This window comes from Symphalangus syndactylus, chromosome 2 (assembly GCF_028878055.3).
Source record: "Symphalangus syndactylus isolate Jambi chromosome 2, NHGRI_mSymSyn1-v2.1_pri, whole genome shotgun sequence".
Lineage (NCBI taxonomy): Eukaryota > Metazoa > Chordata > Mammalia > Primates > Hylobatidae > Symphalangus > Symphalangus syndactylus.
The window spans coordinates 85573391-85585839 of NC_072424.2; the positions used below are offsets into that span (position 1 = coordinate 85573391).

Below are 12449 nucleotides of genomic sequence, written 5' to 3' on the forward strand. Positions count from 1 at the left end.
AAAGTGCAGAAAATAACACTACTAAGGAGATATCACGTGGTCTAGCTGAGAGACACTGGTGGCTACACTAGGGTGGAAGTAGCGAGGTGGAAAGAATTGATTGGATTCAGGGTGTACTTTGAGATGGAACTGAAGTGACGGGTGAGAGAAAGCACAAAATCTAGGATAATATCTACATCTATTCACAAAATCTTTGCTTTAATAGTACATTTTTATTATGTTATAAAACATTAGCATTTATTTACTTATTGCTGATTTGGTTAACTTACTAACTAGACTTATTATGGGGCAATAATACTGGCTTTGTCTCTAAGTTTCAAAACATTCCTTCTGTAATACTAAAGTAATAAACCTTCAGAATGAGACAGTAAAAGTTCTGTGCAGAAGTTTGGGAGAGGGCATGAAGAAAAGGAAATAATCCGTATTTCCTCATCGGGGCAATGGACATAATTTCAGTCAACTACACATTGCCACTGCACTGTAGGGCAGTGGCAAGAGTACAGGTCTTAGAGATAACAAATGACACTCTAGTACTGGTTCTGCTGCCAACTCACACGGGACTCTGAGCAACTCACTCAGCTCCTCTAAACTTCATCTTCCAAAGCCATTAAATGGGTTACACTTGTTGGTTTCTAAGCTTTTCCCAACTCATAATATTGTGTGTGTAACTTTCATTAGATTATTTTTGAACACATTAAAGAATTTGAGTCAAAACCAGTGTTAGTGCCATATTTGGAATGTTAATTAGAAGAAATGTAACATACTAAATTCTTTGAAGTCCTGTTTCTGGTAAGATGGAAAACTGGTTATTAGGATCAATTGAAACTACTACAAATAATGAATAAATGCAAAAATGATTAAAAGCGTGGAGGAACTGACATACATAAAGAATAACCAGGCCAACATATAGGTGTAATCTGGGCCATGGGCATTGCAATGAAGCCCAGGGCTTACCCTAAGAGCTACAACCTCAGGATAAGGGCACGCCAGCTGTAGACTTGTCCCATCTTCTCCCACCCCTGCCTGGCTACAAGAAAAGTTGCCTTGACATTGAGGGAGGAGATTTGCAGAATCCCTGAGAAGATATTACCAAAAACCAGACCGCACATATATTTGCATCCCAAATTCACAGAACTTGGGTGATTAAGAAAACTTCAGGCTATGAATTTAGTTAAAAAATTACTCAATATGACAGTGTCTCAGGTGACTGGAAAGGCAAAAGAAAACACATCATCTCTGGAGAAAGATTTCAAAGAAGTCTCAAAAATAATTTTTCAAGGTTGATGAATAACAGTCCAAAATACCCAAGCACACAAGGAAGCAAATAACTAAAGAAAGAATAAGCAATAAAAACACACAGCAATAAAACCCCCAAAATATTAAGATATTTCAATTATCAAACTTAGATTAAAAACAACTATGATACTATGTATAAAGATATAAAGGACAAGCTTGAAAATATATCTGGGGAACAAAAAATGATTTAAAAAACACAGTAAATTTGAAAAAGAAGCAAATTGAATGTTTATAAGTGGGTAACACAATAATTAAAATTAAGAAGTAAATGGATAGACTTAACAGCATTGTAAACACAGCTAAAGAGAAAATTAATGAGCTCGAAGATATGTCAGAAGAAATTACCCAGAAAGCAGCACAGAAACCAGTAGATTAAAGCTATGGAAAAGAGGTTAAAAGACATAGAGAATATGAGAAGTTTGAAACATAAGAGTTTCAGAAGAAAAGAATATGGAGAATGGAAAGGAGATTATATTTGAAGAGATAATAGCAGAGAATTTTCCAGAACTGATGAAAGATTTCAACTCACAGATTCAGGAAGCTCAGCAAATCCTAAATAGGATGAATAAAATATAAATCCACATGTCAACACAATGAAGTGAAATTATAAAACACCAAAGACGGAGAGAAAAATCTTAAAATTAGATTAAAAATACAGATTACTTTCCAAGAAACACCTAAATAAGCTAGAAAAGTAGTTGAATTCTCTACAACAGTGAACCCCAGAATATAAATATAACATCTTTGGTTTTGTTTCTTGTTTTTGTTTTTTTTTTTTTTTTTAGACAGAGTCTTGCTCTGTCACCCATGCTGGAGTGCGGTGGTGCAATCTTGGCTTACTGCAACCACCGCTTCCTGGGTTCAAACGATTCTCCTGCCTCAGCCTCCCAAGCAGCTTGGATTACAGGCAGGCGCCACCATGCCAAGCGAATTTTCATATTTTCAGTAGAGATGGGGTTGCATCATGTTGGCCAGGCTGGTCTCGAACCCCTGACCTCAAGTGATCCGCCCGTCTTGGCCTCCCAAAATGCTAGGATTACAGGCATGAGCCACCGTACCCGGCAAAATATATCTTCTATGTGCTTCAAGGGAATAACTGACAATCTAGACTTCTACACCCAGAAAAAAAAAAAAAAGTCTTTTTTTTTTCAAAAGTGAAGGTAAAATAAAGATAGTCCCAAACAACAAAAACTAAGAGTTTATCACTAGAGGACCTATATTAGAGGAGCTTCTTTTCATTTTACTTCAGGCAAAATGAGAAGGAACCCAGGTGGAAGTTCTGATATACAAAAATGAAGAATTTTTTAGAAGTGGTAAATAATCAGGTGAATTTAAATGAAAATGACTGTATAAAACAATAATAATGATGACTGGAGGAGCTAAAAAAAATTAAAATGTATGGCAACAACAATATATAAGTGTGAGGGGCAGAATATAAATGCAATTAAAGTGTACTAAAGTCCTTGTATTATTTAGGAAGAAGCAAAATTATGGTTAGCTTTAGACAACTCTGATAAGTAAGCATGCTGTAATTTTTAGAGTAACCATTAATACAACAGAAAACAGAATGCTTGACTTCCAATGAATGGGAAAGAAAAAATTAAATATTAAAAAATAACTCAAAAAGAAGGCAGAAAAGAAAGGTAAAAGGAATATATAGAACACAAAAAATCAGTATAGATTTAAGCCCAAATTTATTGGTAATTTTTTAAAATATGATTGGACTAAACACCTAATTAAAAGACAAAGATTGTCATATTAGATGTTATGGGTTGAAATGTGTCCCTCAAAAACATACGGAAATCTCAACTCTCAGTACCTGTGAATGTGACCTTATTTGAAAATACAGTCTTTGCAGATGGTCGAGTTAAGATGAGGTCATAAGTCTGGGTCTTAATCCAATGTTACTGGTATCCTTATACAAAATGGAAATATGGACGGAGAGGCAGACACACACAGATGGAAGATGATGGGAAGACATGGGGAGTAAGCTGTCTACAAGCCAAGGAAAGCCTGACACTGTCAGAAGCTGGGAGAGAGACATGGAACAGATTCTTCCTTACAGACTCAGAAAGAACCAACACTACCTACACCTTGATCATGAACTTGTAGCTTCCAAAACTCTGAGACAATAAATTTCTGTTGTTTGTTACCTAGTTTGTTGTGTTTTGTTACATCAGCCCTAGAAAATAAATGCACTTTTTTTTTTTTTTGGTCAAGGTCTTACTCTGTCACTCAAGCTAGAGTGCAGTGACACGATCACGACTTACTTCAGCTTTGAGTTCCTGGGCTCAAGCAATCCTTCCACCTCAGTCTCCCAAGTAGCTAGGACTACAGGTGAGCACCATCACAGTTGGCTAATTTATCTATTTTATTATTTTTTGTAGAGGCAGGGTAGTGCTATGTTGCCCAGGCTGGTCTCGAACTCTTAGGCTCAAGTGATCCTGCTGCCTAGCCTCCCAAAGTGCTGGAATTACAAGCATGAGCCACGATGCCCAGCCTAGATTTTTGTTTTTTTAATTATGTTCTCCTTCCTTTCCTTCCTTTCTGTTATGGACTGAATGTTTGTGTACCTTCCAAAATTCATACGTTGAAGTACTAACAGCCAATGTGAAGGTATTTGGAGGTGGAGCCTTTGGGAGGTAATTAGGTTTACATGAGGTCATGACGGTGAGCCCCGTGAAGAGATTCATGTTCTTTTTTTTTTTTTTTTGTATGTTTTTGAGACAGAGTCTCGCTTTGTCACCCAGGCTGGAGTGCAGTGGCACCATTCCGGCTCACTGCAACCTCCATCTCCCAGGTTCTCCTGCCTCAGCCTCCCAAGTAGCTGGGATTATGGGCACTTGCCACCACACCCAGATAATTTTTGTATTTTTAGTAGAGATGGGGTTTCACCACATTGGCTAGGCTAGTCTCAAACTCCTGACCTCAAGTGATCTGCCCGCCTCTGCCTCCCAAAATGCTGGGGCTACAGGTGTGAGCCACTGCACCTGGCCGGGATTAGTGTTCTTAAAAAAGAGGAAGAGAGGCCAGAGCTTGCTTGCTCTCTCCACCATGTGAGGACACAGTAAGAAGGCAGCCGTTGCCGAGAGAGCCCTCACCAGAACTGAATCCTGCTGCACCTCGATCTTGGACTTTACAGCCTCCAGAACAATGATAAAATTAATTTCTATATTGAAGCCACCCAGGCTATGGTATTTTGGTACGGCAGCCCGAGCTGACTAAGACACCTCCCCGCCTCTATTTAAGGAAGACTAGCTTTGTCCATGTCCCTGCCCATAGCTTTCCTTGTGGACACATTTCTTCTTGGAACTCACGTTCTTTCTTCATACAAAACTCCCTTGGGGTTCTGAGGAGATGCTGCAGGGGAACAAAGTTAGAAGACATCGAATAACTCACCATGTTTAACCACAGACTTTCGTCTAAAAACTTGCCTGCGGGAAATGCACATTGGTTCCAATAACAAGAAGCTTGTGGCAAGTGACCTACTTCCATTCCTGGGAGTCAGCCTGTAACCGGGTCTACTCGTACCTATTTCCTTCTGCATTTGGGGGAGATATTAAACACCCAAGAGATGGAAGGGCTGGTACCTTTTGGCCTTGAGGCCTGCTTTGGTCAAATCTGGGATTCTAATTAAATAATCATTGCACTAACACTTTCTTAGGAAAGTAAAATTACCCAAATAGAATAGATTGCCTCCATCACAGTGAAAGCAGAAGCGGATGCTTGGAGGTGTGAGTGGAATGGCCCACCCTTTCTTGTGCCTTTCAGAGATGCAAATGAGGAGGGATAGGATTCGGATCCTATGGGTTCAGATGCTGGTCTGTATCCAGAAAGGGGCTGAGACTGGTGAGGAGGTGGGGAGGGCTCCTGCTCTGCCTGAGGTGGGAAGGAATGGTTTCATTTTCTCCTCACCGAAGGAACCCAAGAGAGGAGACAATGAAGCCAGTTTTCCATGGGTACCGGGAGGGAGAAGGAAGAAACAGAAAGACAGAAAAGTGCTATCTGATATGGTTTCACTGTGTCCCCACCCAAATCTCATCTTGAATTGTAGCTCCCATAATTCCCACGTGTTGTGGAGGAACCGGTGGGAGGTAACTGAATCATGGGGGTAATTTCCCCCGTACTGTTCTTGTGGTATTGAATAAGTCTCACCAGATCTGATGGTTTTACAAGGGGAAACCCCTTTCGCTTGGCTCTCGTTCTCTCTTACCTGCTGCCATATAAGACACACCTTTTGCTTTCCACCATGACTGTGAGGCCTCCCTGGCCTCGTGGAACTGTGAGTCCATTAAACCTCTTTTTCTTTATAAATTACCCAGTTTAAGGTACTTCTTTATCAGCAGGGTGAAAACAGACTAATACACTATCCTTAAATAAAGCAGAATTCAGAAAAACATCTATCCATGAGAGTCATTTAACAGAAGCTGTCCACTATGGCCTGCAACCCCAACAATCTTTAGTAGAAACCACACATTTCAAGAACTGCTTGGTGTGATTGGGTTTCTTACAGAAACTGGTGAGGGGGTCAAGTTCTGTATATCAGTGGCAATGGGATCAAAACCTTCAGCCCAGCTGATGAGAGCGGGGACAGGGACCATCCAGGTACAGGCATCTTGAGCTCAGCAGAACTCTGATCCCCCAGGGGCTGGAGCCGGCTTGTACTAGTCCATGAGAGAGGATTGTCACATCTTCAGGAGTATTGCAAGTGGATTGTTAAACACAGCCCTTATTAAAAATTATGAGGCGGAGGTTGCAGTGAGCTGAGATTGCGACATTGCACTCCAGCCTGGGCGACAGAGTGAGACTCTGTCTCAAAAAAATTTTTAAAATAAAAATTACAGTATATACACTTACAAGTTAATAAAGTTTGCAGGGAGTCTCTGAACCTACCCTGGCTCAGGAGGCTGCCCCATTCACAAATCATTTTTTACTTAGTGAAACTAAACAAACAAACAAGTAAATAAAAAGTTTATTAAAAACAAAAGTAATAAATACTGACAACTCATCACTTTGTAATTTTACGACAGCATCTGTATTTCCAAGGGTTTGCTGCTGTACATCTTTTCCCAAATTCATATTCAGGGACATCACATTGGTGGCTTAATATTGGCCATGAAGGGAATATTTACACCTTAGAATCTGGGAAATGCTGTGAATTAGAGCTGGGCTTATTATTGTGTTGATTTATAGACTTTAAAAAATGATGGAAAAAATACTAAAAATGCAGGTTAAACTTAAAAGCATGTCATGTCTATAGCTATTACAATGTGAATAGCACGAAAACTTAAATTCTTTTTTGTCTTCAAAAACTATTATCCAATCCAGGCATGGTGGCACATGCCTGTAGTCCCAGCTGCTTGGGAGGCTGAGGCAGAAGGGCTGCTTGAGGCCAAGAGGTCAAGGTTGGCCAGGTGCAGTCCTCACACCTGTAATCCTAGCACTTTGGGAGGCCCAGGTGGGCGGATCACCTGAGGTCAGGAGTTCAAGACCAGGCTGGCCAACATGGTGAAATCCCGTCTCTACTAAAAATACAAAAATTAGCCAGGCATGGTGGTGCACGCCTGTAATCCCAGCTACTCAGGAGGCTGAGGCAGGAGAATTGCTTGAACCTGGGAGGCGGAGGTTGCAGTGAGTGGAAATTGCACCACTGCATTCCAGCCTGGGTGATAATGTGAGATTCCGTCTCAAAAAAAAAAAAAAAAGAGTTCAAGGCTGCAGTGAGCTATGATCTCGCTCCTGAATAACCACTGCACTCCAGCCTGGGCAACATAGTATTATAAAACCCTGTCCAAATAAAAAACAAAACTATTATCTAATTTAGCAAGGAAGTCATTCTCAATCTTGACAAACAAAGAAAGCTCTGACATACGACCTCATTGTTTACGCTCATTTTACTCTTTAACATGAGTGAAAATAACAACTAACAATCATGTCAGAGCTACACTCAGAGTGCCAGCTGTAAAACATTTACCAGCCTACCACTGCCTCAGATCCACAGCTGAGCCTCACCCCTGACCCCTGTTCCAGCCCTGGGTGCATGGGCATTGGGGGGTAGGCAACAGAAGACACAGGGGAGACAGTCCCTACCCTAGGTGCTGCGCAATGTTCAACCAGAGGAAATGGCCCCTGCCTTGTGACTGTGTCATAATTTCCCCCACAGACCACAGGCGGCAATCCATACCTACCATCAGCAAGAGAGGGACCCTGGAAAGAGGCACAGGAAGGGTATCAGGTAGCCACTCTTCCCATCTGTACTATTAAGCTATTTTTTTTTTTTTTTTTTGAGACAGAATCTCACCCTGTCTCTAGGCTGGAGCACAGTGGCATGATCTTGGCTCACTGCAACCTCCAACTCCCTGGTTCAAGCAATTCGCCTGCCTCAGCCTCTCCTGACATGAATAGCTGGGATTACTGACACGCACCACCATGCCCAGCTAGTTTTTGTATTTTTAGTATAGACGGGGTTTCACCATGTTGTCCAGGATGGTCTCGATCTCCTGACCTCGTGATCCACCCGCCTCGGCTTCCCAAAGCAGCAGGCTCACGTCTGCTGGGATTACAGACGTGAGCCACCACACCCGGCCTATTAAGCTATCTTTAATGTCTGTAATACAATTCCAAGCAATAAAACATCTAGACTGCCACAGAACCAGTGACGCCAATTCAACAGTTCTAATGAAAACACGTTTAGAAAGAGGCTTTAAACAAATGTTGAGACAAACAAACGAAAACCCTTTCTACTTAAGTTTGAATAGTCAGGTTTCTACTTAAGTTCTCTTACTTGAGATTTTTGTGAACTTGACTCTCTTGTTACACAGGGCAAAGAACACCTATTTTTTTCAGAAAAAAAAATAAGGAAGAGAAAACAAAACAATCCAAAGTACTGAAGGATTACAAAACATTGCATTTACCCATATTAATTAGAAAATTAGCAAGTGAATTTTCCAGTTAACAGAAGCCTGTCCTTTAGGTACTCAACAGAAGCTGTTAGCTGTTCCCAAATATCCATTCTCCTTTCTTCCTTTAACAATGGACTTCCTGAATTTTAGCTGATCACTCAGTAACCAGCACTGCATTTTCTAGCTTCCCTTGTAGCTACAGGTGGCTGAGTGACTAACTGCTGGCCTGGGGAATGCAAATTGTAATGGATGTGCGACTTCGAGAATTGAGCCCTTCAAGGAGACAGCCACGCCCTCTGCTAGCTCTGTGTTCCCATTCTGTTGCTAAAACAGTGGGACAGTGGGGCCTGGAGCAGCCATGTTAGACCAGGAGGTAGAAACTGTGTGTTAACAATGGCAGAGCTGGCTGGGCCTGGTGGCTCACGCCTGTAACCCCAGCACTTTGGGAGGCTGAGGCGAGAGGATCTCTTGAGCCCAGGCATTCAAGACCAGCCTGGGGAACTCGGTGAGACTTCATCTGTACAAAGAAAAAAAAAAAAAGTAAAAAATTAGCCAGGCATGGTGGCGTGCATCTGTATTCCCCACAACTCAATTGCTTGACCTGGGAAGTCGAGGCTACAGTGAGCTGTGAGGGTGCCACTGCACTCCAGCCTCGGTGACAAGCAGCAATACAGGAACAGCCCGGGTCCCCACCCCATGGAGCCATCATACCAGCCTTCCCACACTTTAACGTGAGGGAGAAATTAGCTTCTTTCTTCTTTAAAGCCACTGTTATTTAGCCCTTGTTACAGCAGCTGAATTTGTATCCCGAATGACACAATTACCAACATTTTGAGTCATTTTAACTATTTTGTTTCTAACATTTCAAGGATGATATCCTTTCTAGAACATGCCACACCTTTCTTAACTCATTAAACAAAGCAGACAGAACATCATTTCCTCCTTTTTGACTTGAGAAGCATAATTGCTATTCTGAACAATAATACAAGGCGATGGCTGAGGAGCGGAGGGCTGCTGCCTCCTGTGGGCTTGGTTCATTCATGCCTAAGGCCTGCAGTTTTTCTGCAGCTCTTTCCTCTCACTCTCAAACTATCAAGGATCAAATAAGAAATACACATAAAATGCTTCCACCCGGAGCCTCAAACGTAAAAGTATTCAATAAATATTTCGTATGATTATGATTGCTATTAGTATTATTATTACCTTGTATTGGGGACAAACAGCTATTTTTCAAAACCCAGAACTTGTTTCTTCTGCTTAAATAAAAATCTCAACCAGGAAGACACAGAAGATCGAAATCCCACTATTAGAGGCATTATAACCAGCTGCCTCAACAGAATGGAAACTAGGATTTGTTCTTAGTGCAGCTCCTCTCTGTTTCTTTAAAAATACCTTGGTGGTCTTTTTGGTCATGAAATGTAAGGAAAATCCACCTATTGATCTTGGGGAGTCTCTGAACTAAGGACCTCAACCCATAGCAGATGTTTCAAATGGAGAGGTAAATGCTCTGTTTGATCATGAACAAGGCTATTTTCATGGTAGTCAGAGTATGGTTCTTCATAAAACATATGACGTTCAGAGGTTTTGCTTTCTTTGACCAGGACAAGAAGAGGGCAGTAGCGCCATAAAATGTTTAATACTCTTCCAGCTGTGAGCCTGCCCCAGTCATGTGGCTGCAAGCCTGGGGCCAAGAGGGAGATGGCCAGATGGGCCCTGGGAGGGGGCCTGACCTATGAACTCTAGAGCATTGATACCTGACTGCCAGTGTAACCCTCCCTTATCTGCCTGCAATTCACTCATGTTATCTTCAGGAAGCAGTTAAGTGTCACAGCCTGTGTTACATGTTCTTGGGTCTTGAATGGAGGTCTTGGACCAGAGAGAGTTCCCACATGTGCACAGAGGTGATTGACAGAGCAGCTGGGGCAACACCAGGCAAGAAGTGACAAATGTCAACCAGCATAGACTTGTTATACAGTCAATACAATGAGGTGTCCTCAGAATCTCCTGGAGAAGAGCCTGCCAAAGGCTGAGAAACATATTATCTTATTATGATGCTATTATTAACATCAATATATCATTGTAATAATGTTATTGATATAATAAAATTATGTTATATCTTATTTTAGAAGATTGACATTATTGTATTATTTATCTCTTGTTAGTATATTATCATCTCACTACTTTCACTACTCTCAAAAGTAATTATTATTCTTCAGTGTCCAGCTGTGTATGGAGTATTCTCACCCAAAATACCTTCCCCTTCAAATTTAAGGCTACTAACCAGCTGTAACTGAGCTTTCAAGAAACATGTTAACAAAAAATGTAAATAAATTCTGATGGAAGGCCTGGAAGTGTTTTCTTAGCAATGAAATAGAGTATCTTTAAAAGTTAGACCAAGTAATATCTTACTTTGCTTGGTCAGAATTTTTTTTAACAACTTCTGGCTCCCCAACTGTGTCCCAGATAGTTAAAATCGTCAAATTAGTGGACATTTGGCAAATGGAGTGAAACTGTACAATTTCTGAGTTGGCTTCTTCACAATTAAAGTCCTGTCATTAATGGTAAAATGGGGTGTCCAGGTCTAGGAAATTGTCAAAATAAAACTGGGGAGATTAATAGGTTGCCAACTTTATTTTGCCAACTAAGAACATTTTTAAAAATTACTAAATCCTATTAACATAAAACATTTAATAAAACAATACATTTTACCACCAAGATAGTAGGAAGCAGATATTTCAGAATAAAGGATCATCCTTTAAGAGGAATCATTTGAACTTCATGAAGACTTTCAAATGGCTCTTGTTTTTCTTATGTCACCACGGGTGGGTGGGAACTTCACGCAGAATGGCACCCAGTTTGGAACTATTATTCTAGAACATTAAGCCTATAGCTTGGGAAGCTGTCTGGGAGTTGTTGGCCTAAAATAATTTCCATACATTTTCCTAAATATATGGGAAGTGGATTCAAGGAAGAGCAGTGGCCTGCTTCCCATAAGAGAAACTCTATGAGGAAATGGGAAGAGACTGCCTGCTTTGGGCAGAGCTCTGTATTATCAGCCAACCAACCCAAAGATTTCTTCCTGATCTGAGTTGTCTCTGAGTGTCATGAGTGCTGAAAACTACCCTTTTGAGGAGACAGGAAAATTGTGAAATCAGGTTCCTTTCATGGAATGAATTTTCCATTCTTCCTGGCCCCAGGAATGCTAAGTCTGTTGGTAATTTTCATTCTTGGGTCACAGCCTCCAGGAGAGTGGGAGAAAGGCTAAATAGGAGGGAGAAGTCTTCAGTATATTTCTTCGGATCCTGGATTTGCTCCCTGGAGCTATAAACAGAAAGGCTGCCCTGCTCCAGCCCTCCAGATGCAATTCCCAGAAGCCAACAACTGCACAGGTAGTGGGTGGGTGAGACTGGCCCTATGCCAGCTTCAGAGACAGTTCTAAAGCTGGCATGCACATGAAAGAGATTCATGTTGTTAGAAGAACAACCAGTGAGAGAAGACTTTACCTCATGAGATAGCTGAGTAAAAGCTTCTTTTACTAAAACCAATGACCCCACAATAACTTTGAGGAGCCTTCCTCCCACCTACTGATTTTATTTTCCAGCATGTGGAAGAACTATGGAGAACCAAAGGGATAAAGATTGAACTCATTACCAACTCTTCCAGAAGCTCTTTCTACTGACCTGAAATAATTTCCATATATTTTCCTAAATATATGGGAGTTAATTGCCAATTTGCATTCTAGTTTCAGTATTCAGGTCTCAAGATGGAAACATAAGCCTTTATTTCACGAAAAATAGATGAAGGAAAACTTCTGAAGCTCATTTTCTAATGCCCGAAAGGTTTGTGAAGAACAAGCGTAACATTTTTTTCCTCTCTAGTAGCCTATTCAAAAACAACTAAGAGAAGCAGCCCTCCCTTGGGTTTGAGTTGGTTTATGATTGTGGTTACATCAGAGGATTTATTCGCCACCCCAGCCTCTCCAAATCACTGCTAATTCTTAAAAGGGTCACAGGAATGTAATTTTGCCTGATATGCCTCCTTGTAGCCAAACTCAATGTCAGCACCTTTTAGAAGTGGGAAACTAGGAATTAACACGCTGAATTTTCATTATGACTCTCTGTGTTGAGGTTCTGTTTGGGAAGACTTTCCCATGTCCTTTGACACTGGCCTGCTCGTGTTATTAATTTAAATGTCTCAGGAACATCATCTGCTCCTGCTAAAATAAATGACAAATGAGTTCTGGAAAGTGGC

At 41.0% G+C, this 12449-nt stretch overlaps 1 protein-coding gene across 5 annotated transcripts in view; it reads right to left on the reverse strand.

Annotated features, from left to right (window-relative positions):
* The window catches only part of SCML4 (Scm polycomb group protein like 4), a 120529-nt gene that overhangs the window by 55682 nt on the left and 52398 nt on the right, over positions 1 to 12449 (reverse strand). The gene's annotated exons all lie outside the window — the stretch shown is intronic.